This window comes from Filicampus tigris, chromosome 11, assembly GCF_054856515.1.
Source record: "Filicampus tigris isolate MCC_2025a chromosome 11, RoL_Ftig_1.0, whole genome shotgun sequence".
NCBI lineage: Eukaryota > Metazoa > Chordata > Actinopteri > Syngnathiformes > Syngnathidae > Filicampus > Filicampus tigris.
In genome coordinates this window covers 17,645,475-17,659,279 of record NC_141227.1, presented here as the reverse complement: position 1 = coordinate 17,659,279, position 13,805 = coordinate 17,645,475, and the positions used below count along the sequence as shown (strand labels likewise).

The 13,805-nt window shown below is 39.2% G+C and overlaps 2 long non-coding RNA genes across 2 annotated transcripts in view; one reads left to right on the top strand and one right to left on the bottom strand.

The window, feature by feature from the left end:
* Positions 1 to 3,092: 3,092 nt before the first annotated feature.
* Positions 3,093 to 9,725, bottom strand: LOC147139986 (uncharacterized). Its single transcript, XR_015088600.1, has 3 exons — positions 9,692 to 9,725; positions 9,543 to 9,608; positions 3,093 to 3,270 (listed from the first exon to the last, which is right to left on the bottom strand). It is a non-coding gene; the product is annotated as an uncharacterized LOC147139986 (long non-coding RNA).
* The window catches only part of LOC147139985 (uncharacterized), a 32,988-nt gene continuing 26,723 nt past the window's right edge, over positions 7,541 to 13,805 (top strand). The window contains exon 1 of the long non-coding RNA XR_015088599.1: positions 7,541 to 7,787. This is a non-coding gene — a long non-coding RNA (uncharacterized LOC147139985). The remainder of the gene's footprint in view (positions 7,788 to 13,805) is intronic.

Genomic DNA, 13,805 nt, shown 5'->3' with positions numbered 1-13,805 from the left:
TAAGAGCAAAGCAGCCATGATAATGAATTGAGAATATTTGCACACGGCCAGCAAAGTCATTCACCTTTCGTGTGTGCGTGTGCGTGCATGTACACTAAGCTAAGCCGTAATTAGCACGGTGCTCGCGCTTGAGTGGTCGGGTGTTAAGCAGTGGAGTGGACAGTCGCTAATTGACCGTCTCTCAAATTAAGTGTGTGTTTCTTTGTGTGTGTGTTTGTATGTGTGTGTGAGACTGCATCTCAGTTGTTTCGTTCTTTCGTACATTTTTTGTGCTTTTGTGTATGTCGGTGACAGAAAACAAAACGACAAATCCGGTCATACTCGATTGCATTTGTATGCAAAACACTTGCAGGAGATACATTTCAACTAAAACAATAAAAGTCCATTGTGAATTAGTAGTGGGCCAAAACAACAGAAACGTTCAATGTGTCTTATTTCCTCTCCTATAGTTCAACTTTTATCAGCCAACAAACTTATTTTCCTCGGTTAATGAAAAAAAGCGAAGACGATGGTAGCGCAGTAGTAAAGTCATTACTGTCATAATGTGCGTGGGAAAAAAAAAACAATTAGTCCAAAATCATCACTAAACTATAAAATGTTTATATTTTTTTTATTTATGCCATATTTTTGGATTATATTAGCTACAATCAATAATAAAATAAAAAAAAGTTACGAATGAGTCATAGGCCATGAATAGAAAACCAACAACGACAAACAAAATAAACAAAATAAAACAGATCGAGTCACTAAGTGGACTCATTCTTGGAGATCTCTTGCCCTCCCACACACACGGGCGCGCACACACACACGCACACACACACACACGGGCGCCTCCCTCGGTGTTACTGGTTTTGGCTGAGTGAGAGCAGGCCTGCACCGTGTCACCTCAGGGTGCCCGCCGGGGTCAGGGGTCGTGTGTAATGGTCCGAACCATCTCGGGGAAAAAAAGAAGAAGCCTTCAGTGGGCTGCCAAACTTTGTAATCACAAACCTTCGTGTGTGTTGGTGTGAGGACTCTAAAGTGTGCATTAGTGTGTATTTTCTTGCTAAAGGACACGCTTAATGAGCAGTGGTCAATGACAGTCATGCCTGTGCGCTATTTTGTACTGCACTGTGAGATTTTTTTTTTTTTTAATTAATCAATTCATTAATTAATGAAGGTAACAATCACTAAAGATGGAACATGCATTGAAAATTAGTGACGGCTGAATATTTCTTTAAACTGAAAGCCCTGAGGTTGTTTATTTATTTATTTATTTATTTATTTATTACAATTTATTTTAATTATTTTGTTCAAAGCCAGAGAAGGGACAATTGTTAAATATTTTTTGTGTTATTGTGCCTGGAATAATATTTAAATATTTTTAAAAGAAATTCTTCTGTCAGAATTTTGTTGATTTTATGAGAAAAAGAAAATGTTGCCGTATAATATAAATATTTAAAAATGAGAAATGTTTATTTGCATCGCTGATTAAAAGCTTTATTTTAAACTTGTTGACCAGTATTATCAGCGATACTGGTGATATATTTACACGGTATCATATCGATACCAAATGATTATTTTCTTACGATAATAAAGCAATGTCATGAAAGAAAAAAAAAATCCTCCAGATTTAACACTTTGATGACGCATCCACCATAATTTTTAAAAAGTGTCAGTTTTTGGCGATCATGTCCCTGTATTAACTTGGTATCGGATTGATATCAAATCTCTCAGTTTTGCACAACTACGCTTTAGTATGACAAAAAAAGCAAAGTTGATAGTTACATTGTAGCTCTCGCTTTCACTCCCTCACCTTGAGAACAACTTTGAGTTCATGCGTGTGTGTTGTATGTGTGATGTATGTTTGAGTGGCAGTGATGTCACGGTCGCTGTGTTTTCACACGGCAACCTGATAGCTTTGAACCATCCAACTCGCTGCAATTTTGGGCTCAAATGCACTTGACATAACAGAGAGATAATTGGGCGAGTGCGAGCCTCCAGGGAGCGGCGTTTTTGTTTTTTTCAGACACTTTGATGACACGATAATGGCTTGCAAAAGCTTTTCCCGCCTTGCTGAGATCACACGTGGAGTGATGTCAGTGCGGGAGATGATGTCAAGATTTTGGATGTTGGTCCGGGATAGTTGCTCTAAACCGTTGCCAGGCTGTCAAGCGTGGAGAATACGCTCCTACTCTTAGCCACTTTTCACACCTTTGATCAAGTCTTTTAAATGACTCGATGATTACATGTAATTTAGCGCAGGAAGTCCCGCAATGACTCACTGGCTTTGCTGGGGTCAAGTCCATCGCATCCCATTTGATGTGAACGCATTACTGGACCACACCAATACAAGTTCTGCGCAAGGGGTTCCTCGGTTACTTGAACTTTTACGCAATTTAGAACCCACACTATTCTAACACTAATGAAGATGTAAATGTAAAAAACATTTACATACAAAACAAAACAACAAAAGTAGTTTGGTATTGGTGGACCAAAACAACAAATTGTGTGATTTTTTCTTTAGTCCTTTACAGTGGTAGTGAAACTCTTCTTTGTTTGTGTCTGTATGACTTTATTATACTGCCCCCAGTGGCCAAGACACTCTTCAGCACTAGATGCAATTAATGAATCATGATGGCCAGATTGTTGAATTATTTACATTTTATTTATTTATGTTAATAAAAATACGATTTAAGTAACTATGCTATTAGGGTAACGACGAGAGGCACACATCCTTAGCCTAATAGCATAGTTGCCTGTGTCATATTTGAATGTTTTTGTAAAGCAAACACAAAAACCTACAATATTTATTTACCAAGCACATTGATATTGTTTTTTTTGTTATTGACATTGTAATGTTGTTAAAAATGACCTTAACATTAATGCTATTAGACTAGCGATACCAATAAAAAAAAAAAAAATCTTTTTACTAAAATATACTTATAAAATGTACTTTTATATATATCTGTGTAGATTGTCAATGATCAGACTACTTGTTTGTTAAATTTGTTGTGTTTTTTCTTGTTTTCTAAAAACATACAAATATGACTTGGGCAACTATGCTGTAAGGCTAACAACATTATAAAAATATACTGTACCACCACGTGAACATTTATTGGATAATTCACACATTTTTGCTACTAGTTGCCTAAATTTCTGCATCTTGTTTACCTATCCAGAGAGGTTCAGGCCGTCCCCGGCCGGTTTGCGCAGACGGGCTCTTGGCCCTTCTTCTCTTTGCACCGGTTTGATTTGACCGCTGCCGACACTTTGAACCTTCGCAGTTTTCTGTCAAAAGAGGTGGAAAGGTTGTGTGTGATTTCCACACGTATGTGAAAGCTTAGCCGGAGAGAAATGGTGCACAGCGCTCCCTTCCTCCTCTCGCTACATTTTTGTCTTGACTTCCGGTCTTACTTGTTCTCACTTCCTGTCTTTCTTACTCTCTTTTGTTGTCCTATCCGGTTTTGAACGTGACATGTTCATTCGCATGCCAATACTGGTTTTGTACCCTTTTATTTTTATATCAAATATGCAGCACTCTTAATTTGTTAGTATATTTTTATGTTAATTTTTCTTAGTTATCTAAGCCTTGAGAAAGAGTGAAAAATGATTACTAATTATAACTTTTTTTTATTACCCTGAAGAAAAAAAAAGAAACTTTTGCTGTCATACAACTTGGTACTTTCAGGGAAATGTTTTCTGTATGTGAGCAACTTTTAAGTGCAAAAATAAGTGATACAAGATTATTCTTTTTAATCATTTGAAAAGACAAAATATGTGGTTAACCTTATCTTGAGGGATACTTTCAGTTCCTTTTTTTTTTTTTTTTTACTTCCGTGGACATCATCACCCTTAACTTATCACTGATAACCTTGTGGAAAGGTTATATACACACAGAAAAAAAAAAAAAAACATGGCAGCTTTCTTATCTTGTCTTCTCTTGGTTTTGTGTTGCCCAGTTTTGAACTGTCTTTTGAGATTTTAGCTCCGCTTCCAAGTGCTTAACTGTTTGTATTCCAAGTTCGAATAATTTGAATTTGTCATGCTAACAATCTCCCGTCTGCCCTTCAGTTGAAATGCTAGTATCGTGGGCCATTTAACCTAGCTTAGCATTAGCGTCGTCATCGTATAGTAATTCTGACGGTAAAAGAGGAGTTATTATAAACTCTCCTGTTGTTTCTGTATCACTTGATGACACTGGGCTCGCGTGGTGTCAAAATCGAAAATCCGCGGAGGCCTCGACCAATGATACGGAATCCTTAAACCACTATCAATGCGGCTACTGCAAACGTGACTCCTGCTACTAATGAGGCCGACGGAACAAATGTCAATTTGATCTTTCGGTCATAAAACATACTTGTGGTTCTGCCACGATATGTTACGACCTAAAGATAAAATTGCCATGTCATTGACGATCCCAACTATACTACTTTTACAATCAAAACAACAGTTGGATGTGTACCGTGATGTTATTTCATCGCCGCACGCATTGAAAAAGCAGCGTGTGGCTTATTACATGTACCGAAGTTGAACACTAACAAGCGTACTTCCACAAACTTTCCACCGTCAACTGCTCCCACACCTCCTCCATCACTCCTCTCTCTCACCGCTGCTGTTTGGAGAGTCGAGCCATCTGATTGGCCGGCGGGAATAAACGCAGCAAAGTCGCACAGAAAGGGGTGTGTGGTGGTGGTGGGGGGGCTCGGTGGGGGAGTCGCTGTGTTTTATGAGCCATTAAAGTTTTATTCATCCCTGCACTGAGGCAGCCATCGGCCACGGGGTCACTGTGCTTTAAATAAACTCCCATCATTCCTGCGCTGCCGCCCCCAAAACCAGATAGGAGCCCCCCCCCCCCACTCCCGCCAACCCCTGCCCCCCCCCCCACTACCACCGCACACTTAATGGACTGTTTATTGTTTGATCCTCAAGTCCAACTCCATCACGCGTTCCCTCCGTCTTTCTGCTTGTGGTCGGCGGGGTTCCGCTTCGTGTGGTTTGCCTCCGCCTTTGTCTAAATGAACTAAAGTCTGTTTGTGTGTTTGTGTCTGTGTGCAACCATCGTACCTTGTTTAATGAGTGTAAAAAAATGTGTACATTCCTTACTATCCAAAAGTCAAAAGTGTATTTTTCCTACAACATTTATGCTAATCTAATAAGATGAAGTGCATGATACAACATGTTTGAGGGATATTTACAACCTATAATGGTGAAATGGGACGTCGATGCCAATATTCTTTTACGCATGATGATTTTGCTACATCTCTATTTCATCTTTGGATTATATACTGTAAACTGATAGGATAATACAGAGTAATTTTATTTACAAGACATACTGTATTGGAATGGGCAGTCTTTCTTGACAGTGTTCCTTCACATTGCGCAACATTTTCTTTTACTGTAATGTATCGATATTGGCTGTACCAGAATCGATTTTTACCTGGTATCGTACATTGTGAAGTGATACTGCGGTAAAACTTGTTTGAGTAATTGTATTTGCAAGCGGCAATGATTAACTAAGAGATAATTTGCCAAGCTTCCTTTACTGCTGTACCGAACATGTCTTTAAAGTAAAGTATTGATACTGATATTGCCATCCTAAAATCGACTCCCCTTGATTTCGTAACAATAAGTAAATGTTTGGTATCGTTTATTTATCACGAGCTCATTTTGAGCTAAGCAGTCAGACATATTAAAGTATTGACAAGCTATAATGATGAAATGAGGGGTCTATCCTTTCTCTATCTTGCTTTACTCATTCTGTTTTTGTAAATTATCAGTAGTGGCGATACCAGTCATTTGATATTGTCTTGGTAATGTCTCTAACTCTATTTGAGCGATCATATTGACATGCTGAAATAGTGATAGAATGAGGGTTTCTATTCTTCAACATGTTTTTGTAAATTCTGGTTGGTACCAGCTGCACTTTTTTGTCACTTCAGTCAGGAAATGTGTCGTATCGCTAATCGGTATCCACCAGAGAATCTTCATTTTGAGCTGAGCAGACATACTTATTCAAGTGTTGAAAATTTCTGTACCAATTTACAGTTATATTGACATGCTGGAATTACAATGATTTGAAGGGTTATATATAAATTTTGTAAAACATCAGTGACACCCGCTACTTGGAATCGCATCAAAATTGCGGTATCATCTGTCGTCAACCCAGCAGTCAAGCTTTTGAATGCAAACAACTTCCAAAGCGTCGAGCCTAGCCTGAGCAAGAGCTAGCTCTCGTTCCTCCCAGCTTCGACTGTGTGTTTACATCGAGTCGGCGTGTGAATTATTGCTTTTCGGCGAGCTTTTAACGGCTGCGAGAAAAATGTCTGCAAATACGTAAACATTTGGCGGTGTGCTTTGTTTTTTTTTTGGGAGGGGGGGTCGCCATGTGACGTCATGCCAGAAGGAAACTTGAGGGTGGGGCGGGGGGGTTGAAGTAAGGCATGCCGGTGGAGAGTTTGCAGAGTACAACCCCCCCCCCCCCCCCACAACCCCTCCACGACCCGGTCCTCAACTTTGACCGCCGACCCCGCCGCAGATCTGTCATGAGAGGGTGCTGCTTAACACAAAACGCAGCCTGGTTCAAGAGTCACGTATAGAGCCAGGCAGCTTGTCGAGTGGGGAGGGGGGGGGGGGTACACAGAGGGCTCATTTATCCTCCCTCTCTCTCCTCGCCGCACTTTTCCTCGGCCTTTTGTTTCCGCCAGACGCAATCGTCCGCGGAGAAGCTAGTGGTCCAGCGGTGTCGAGGATGTGACAAGCCAGGCCTCGTCAGGGTGCTTAAACCGTATGTAAATGATATGCGTAAGATTTACACACAAAAAAAAAAAAAAAAGAAAGAAAAAAAGATCCCCGACAGGCGGGAGGGCCAGAAAATGCCGTCCAAGCTCCTGCTGAGCTACCGAGGAAGACGAGCGGCTCAGGTCAGGAGAACGACAACATTAAGACCAAAATGTTTATTTCGGCCTGCGTGAGCAGGAAAATGTTGTTGCTAGGTAGATTTTCTTGGTTTCAATTTCCCACGTTTTATTGTCACATGCGATAACAGCAAACAAACAATTACAATACAAGAAGCGAGTTTGTTTTTGATGTTGTTTTGATGTAAGTGATATGAACTGCTTTTACTCTAATAAAAAAAATTAAAACAATTCTGAAAAAAATGTAATTTCCATTTTTCTTGTGGCCTATTTGTTCTTTAGTGGGTTGAAAGCTTGTTTTATATTTGTGTGCACACCGAATTGCAGTCATGTCAAACTGATTTGACCGTTCAAATTAATTGTTTGTATTGTATTTTTTTTTAATTTCATGTACGTTATTAGACTGGGTGAAAAATAGATTGACAATGATCCTAATATTCCTGCATTACATTTAATATTCTCAACATTGTAAATCGTACATTGTGTTTATTATTTAGTATTTGAAAATACAAACAACCCATTTCACTAGATAATTGCTCATTTCAATTATATATCTTGCTTTTCAAGGTTTTATTGTGTAATTTCGAATTGAACAACAAATATTTCCGGTGTTGTCTTTATTTTTTTTTTTTTTTTAACCAATCCTGCATTTGCGTGCTTTTTTTCTCCATCAAGAACTATAGTATGTTTCTTTTTTTTTTTTTAATATTATTATTTTTTCTTAGTATTTTAATAAGCAAAGAAAAAAACGTCGCACAAAATAAACCTGCCACGAAAAACGGTGTGAAATAACGAAAAAAGAGCGAACGGATAAATATGCTGCTGTGGTTGCAGTTTTGCTCGGACTCTTTCACACACATCTAGGCCGTCCTCCTCCGCTGAGCCAACAAAGTAAGTCCAAGTGTTTAGTTGTTTGTTCGGAAGCAGAGTGCGAGTGACATGTGATGGTGTGGACTGTGACGCGTGTTAATTGAAGCCCACGTCTTCTCATTAGGGTCTCTCTCCTTTGACTATTTGACGCCGCGGGCCTTGTTTACATTGCGGTTCCGCTCCACCACGCTTGCTTGATTCGGGTTTATTTACGTGCCGAATTAAAGCTGAGTATTTATAAGTCAAATGTGGACGCGTGCATGGCGGCACGCACTTAACCAAGTAACGAAAAATAACGAGCAAATCGTAAATCGACACATTTCCAATTAGTGACTTGGTATTTATTGTGGTGTTTTTCTTTTTGCAAGATTGTCGTCTCTTTTGTATTCTCAATTAGCTTCCCCCCCCCACACGATGTCCCTAAAGATATTTATTATTTGATTCCCTCACGTGTCATCCCTTCCTCCTGTGATTTCCAGTTGCCTCATAAAAATCAATAAAAGTGCACCCAATCGATGAGATTTTCCGATCAAATTGTATCATCAATAATGACAACACTGCAAGATATACCGCATGCTTTCCTGAAACCTTGCAGTCAAATTGAATTGTGTCCAGTAAAATGCTTGTAAACCAAGGATTACCAACATGCGAAATGGTTACGTTGGATGATAATGTCACGTTTACAGTGGATGTTTTTAAAGTGTAATTTTTATTTTTTCCACACTAAATGAAATCTTTTGAAAGTACATTAAACCATCAAAAGCAAACAATTCAGTAGAAAAATCTAAACTCTGACCAAACACAACAATCTATAGCTATATGCGGTGATCTGATTATTTTCAGTTTTATTGTTTGTGTGTTTTCATTATATTTTGATACTTTTTAATTGCGTTTTGCCTGTTTTTTCTTTGGTGATGGTGGAGGGGTGTCTGGCATATACGATTTGGGGAATACAATACTGTCAGCTATTTTATTCCTAACATTAATCCATAACACATTTTGTGATGTTTGCCAAGTCATTGTTCAGAGAAACCTTTTTGATGAATACTCCTCAAGAGTCATCTGCATGTTTTAATTTATTTACTTGTTTATTTTGCTATTTATTCCAAATGAAGGCGCCGCCACAACAAAGGCTGTTAATATTCGCATTATTGAGAAAACACGACATTACCCTTTATTTTCATCTCCAACAAACAACAAAATCCACAATTCAATTCAGTCTGTGCATTTTTATCTTGCGGTCGCCATGTCTTGCCTTAAAATTAATTTTGTTTTTGCTTCTTTTGTTTTGTTTTTCGAAGGTGCGTAGGGGGTGCACCATATCTGTCAGCATGTAAAAGGGGGCTTAAAAAGTGTGGGAAATGTCACAATCAGCTATTTTATCTGTCTTCTTAAAAGCCATTTGACACCATCGCCCTTCATCACTTGTTATCCAAGTGAACGTTAGTAGGGTTATTTTTTAATATGAAATGGTTGAGGGGTAGTGTTTTTTTTTTTTTATCGTAACAATTTAATTTGAATTAATTCTATGTCACCACATCAACATTTATCTACGCAAAGCTATTTTTCTATTTTGTGTTTTAAGCCTTCAAATAGGAATTTGAGGTCCATTTGAAGTGCATTTAACACATTTTGTTAGGTTCCTTGTATACAGTACATTTGGGTGTTGGTTATTTTAGTAAGTTCAGGGGTCAAAATGTCTCATCTGAGCTGTAAATGCATCGCAAGCCCTGTCTTAATGCCATAAATTCCCCTCTTATTTGCATTTCAATTTACCTTGGCAGTGCCCCTTGCGTGCGTCCCCTCTGCGCCGATACCTTGTTACCTGTTGGTGTCTGCGCGCTGAATTAGAAAGGCCTTTTGTTACGGGTGCGCCACTTGTGTATGACACCAGTAATGGCGGTAATTGTTATTGTTGAGATTACCTGTCAAGAGGAGGCGCCCCCGCCTTGACGAGGGGTGACACAGGGGAGGTGCGGTGGGGAGGACAGGCTGGGGGTGCGAGGCGGCGGGACGCCCTGATGACTTCTCCGCTGATAATCAAGCGTCGCGGCCTGTGGGATAATTCAGCTGTCAGTGGCACCTAGCGGGACCCGGCATCAGCCTGCCGAAGCCCAGCTGGCGTGGATGAGGAGGGCGGGGGGCGGCAGGAGGAGAGGGGGGGTAGTGATGGGACAGAAGAGTTAAGGCGGCGTCTTCTGAGTGTCTGAGCCTTAAATTAATACCATCATGAAGCACTTTACTAGTGACATTGATCAAATTTGAGCAGGCATCTCTGTTCGTTTTGCACAAGGAGGCCATTTTTTTTTTTTTTTTTTTTTACATGGAGTTGAACATCCATCTATCTACAGCTTCTATCATATTGTGTCATATCTACGATACCTGTATATCAATGATTTTTAAATTGTCGTACACATGCAGACTGAAGTGCAGCTCGGTGGTATTTAACTTTAAAATTCAATCAAATTGCATTTAATCTCTAAGAACGGGTTGCTGTGCAATACATTTTAATTGAATGATTAAGTGTTTTGTTATTTTCCTTTATTTAGGGGCAGTGTCAATGTTCAGCCTCTGCATGATGTTAGAGTGGCTTCCAGTCGTATTGGCGAAATTTTTGAGGACTAAATCCTCTGTCCTGTTTCGACACTCATCTACACTTTGACAGTTTGAGTTTGTTGTTGTTGTTGTCAGTTTCATCGTTTGTTCCTCATATGAGGTCACATGGTCCATCAACAACGGGGTGATGTTGGTGATCGTGGTGGCCATTCAGCGTATCTGCCGAATGAACGAAGAACGTACAGTAAATAATAAACAACCCGGTGTAACCTTTACAACTGTGTTCCTTTGTTTGCACCTTGCTGTACGTATGTTCTATATAAGCATACATAGTATGCATACGATATGCTGTATATGATTAACAGGCGTATCTGAAATTATAATATGGTAGAAAAGTTCGTTCATTTTAGTTAAAAAAAAAAAAAAAAAAAAGCCTTCATCCCTCAAATACAGTTGCATCATTCTTCAGATCAGCTCATTCAAAAGTGCAGTAATTTAGTTCGCATTCACTGGGTAAAACACTGGTGCCGATCGCAGAACTCAAAGCAATATTTTGTCATCAAAAACCTCATTTAAGTATTTTTCTGGGACGATTGCTGCCCGTGTGTGGTTAAAAGAGACGAAAGCTGGCACGTGATATAATGTAAATGTGCACTGATCCATTTGAATGTTTAACACACATAAATGTGACTTGGTTGCCTCCATGCAAGCAGCCTTATTGTCTCCCAACACACGTGTGCGTCATAAGGAGCTCAAATGGCCAGCAAATCACTTGTGGAGAAGCTATCAGAAAGCTTGTCTTTATCAATGATTGTGTCTGATACTGATACAGAGGAGGGGGTGAGTTTGGGGTGCGTTTTTTTTTCTTTTTCACAGTTAAAGGGCCAGAGGGGACTGCTTAAAAACTGTCGAGAGAGCTGGTTGTGTCTGTATTCCACTGAGGTGTCCCACAGGGTTCTGACACGGAGCCGCTGTTATTCCACTGGGATACAAAGACACAGTAAAATACGATTGAGATTTTTTTTTCTTGTTCTTTATGAACGGATCTTTTGTTATTCTGCTTTTATAGGCTTCAAAAAAATACACACCAAAAGAATTACTGTCAGTATTAAAACCATGATTTAAAAAAAAAATTGAGTCAGGTTTTTGGAATTTGGAGTTGGGGTTAATTTTTAAAATAATTAATCGTAATATCACCCCTTATAAAACATGCTGAGTAAAAGAAGCTACAGTTAACATTATTATCTTATTTTTTTTTTTCTTAAAAATGATTATACGAATCGGTATGGATGACATACTTGGTGTCACATTTGTCGTATTAGTATCTATATTTGTATTGATATTTACACTATATGACTATCGATTTCAGCCGCTGTTTGACTCTGTTTTACTAAGGAAATGTAGTCAACTAATGAATACCACAATGGAAGGATTTCAAGTGACATTTTAGTCATATTTCATATGAAATGCCAGCCAAATCTAGATCTTGGTATCGGTATACTTAGTGTGGTATCCGTAAGGTTGCGTGGTATCGCCCGTCACTGCACATTGCAACTGCACAGCATAGTACGCCCCGTAACCCAAAAATAAACACCCTCCTCATTCTGTTAAACGCCTTTAGTTGTTCTTGTCTGATATTTGCTAAATTTGTCATCATTTACCCACTAAATCAAGTTCAATTGCTCCATAAACTCATTTGCCATGCCCGTCGCTTTTATTGCCTCGACGGGCCGCCTGATATCATCATCATCACCATCCTCATGGCGAAAACGTTATTAACACGATCATTCCTTGAGATTTAAAGAAAAAAAAAAAGAAGAAAAGAAGCTCTCTCATTTCCCATTCAGATGACGGCATTAGTTGCATTTATCACCTAGAGCAAGAGTGAGGTGATAAACAATGCCATTCATTATCTGGCCCAGATGCAGCGATTGTTGATTAGAGGGCTTTGAATGTAGCGCACACACATACGCACGCGCGCACGCGCACACACAGATGGGTGGACATTAAGAAAGGAGAGGGGGCCGCGTGAATAGGCTTGGAGGGACATTAACGGCAAGCATGATTGATACTTGCCGCGCAGGCTTTTTAATGGTATTGTTATTCCTCCGAGTTATAACGCCCCCCCCACCCGTCCTCCCCGTCGCGTCTCCTCGCTCAGATAAATGGACGTGTAATAATGGATAGAAATCATACTAGGTTTTTTTTTCTTTTTTCTTAGCGAGTCTAAATTAGATGAGAGAGTTGACGTTTAAATACAAGGGATTGTCGAGTAAGTGCGACAGTTGGTAACACGCCCCCGAGATTGTAAGCGTTCGCCTACATAGAAAACTCAGCAAAGGTCATGCAAACATTTTGCTAGCTCAAAAGATACATTGCGCATTTTGCTTTTTCTTTTAACCGTTTTGCAAACAATAGCTATGTTCAAACATGACATGGCTTATTATTCCTTCACCATCAAAACCAAATTTTGATGAAATCTTTGAACCAAATCTTTTCTTTTGTTGCTGTTGACCGACACTGTTTTACTATTAGCATTGGTTAAATTCTTTTTACACTTGCATGAAACATTTTACATTCGTAGTTACAGTGGTTTACATCTTTTTCCCCTTTTTTTTTTAATTTACATTTTGTCAGTTAGCATAGACTTGCTTTTTTCTTTTGCAACTATTTGCACTTTGCGTCACAATAAAATATATTTCTAAGTGCCAAAAAAAAAAAAAATCCATCTCTGACATTACATCGTTGTCGTAAAAGTTATGTTCTTGGATTATTTGTTCACAGTGACATGACGGTTAAGACTGCTCAACATGTTAAATAAATCATTGCCCGAACAGTTAATAAGGGTTTTATATTTGCGACAGTTTGAATCTGGAACAAATTATTTCTACTACTGTTATTGCCTATGGGAAAAATTCATTCCACTGGGCTTTTGTTTTTGCTTTTTCTTGGTTTTGTTTTGGGCGACCATTACATCAAAATCTCATCATTATGCCTCACTAGAGGAGCAGTGCATGTACTTTTATGATGACACCCTGCTACAAATGATTCCATATTTGCATATTTCCTATGGGAAAAGTTATCCTGAGGTTTATTGCCATAAGTTGCCATATTAGAGGCTCAAAATATTAGGAGCATCTCTCAATATGCGCACTTGTACAGTAATAAATATTGTTCCATGTATACGTCTCAATAATTAAAAAAAAAAAAAAATGGAGCATTATATTCACAAAAGCAGATTTGGTCACACAATAATTTTTATACCATTTGAATTGACCACACAGTGAGTCTACAAATGTGGAGCTGAGGCTGCCAAAGTACATTATGTAGCATTTGATGTGCTGGACCAGCTTGTCCAAAGCACTTGTGTTTATTACACTGGCCTGCATGGCACACGAAGGCTGCCAGCACGCACACACACACACATGCGCACGCACACAGCCACGCGCACACACGCACACCCTGGGTCCAAATGAGGTCATT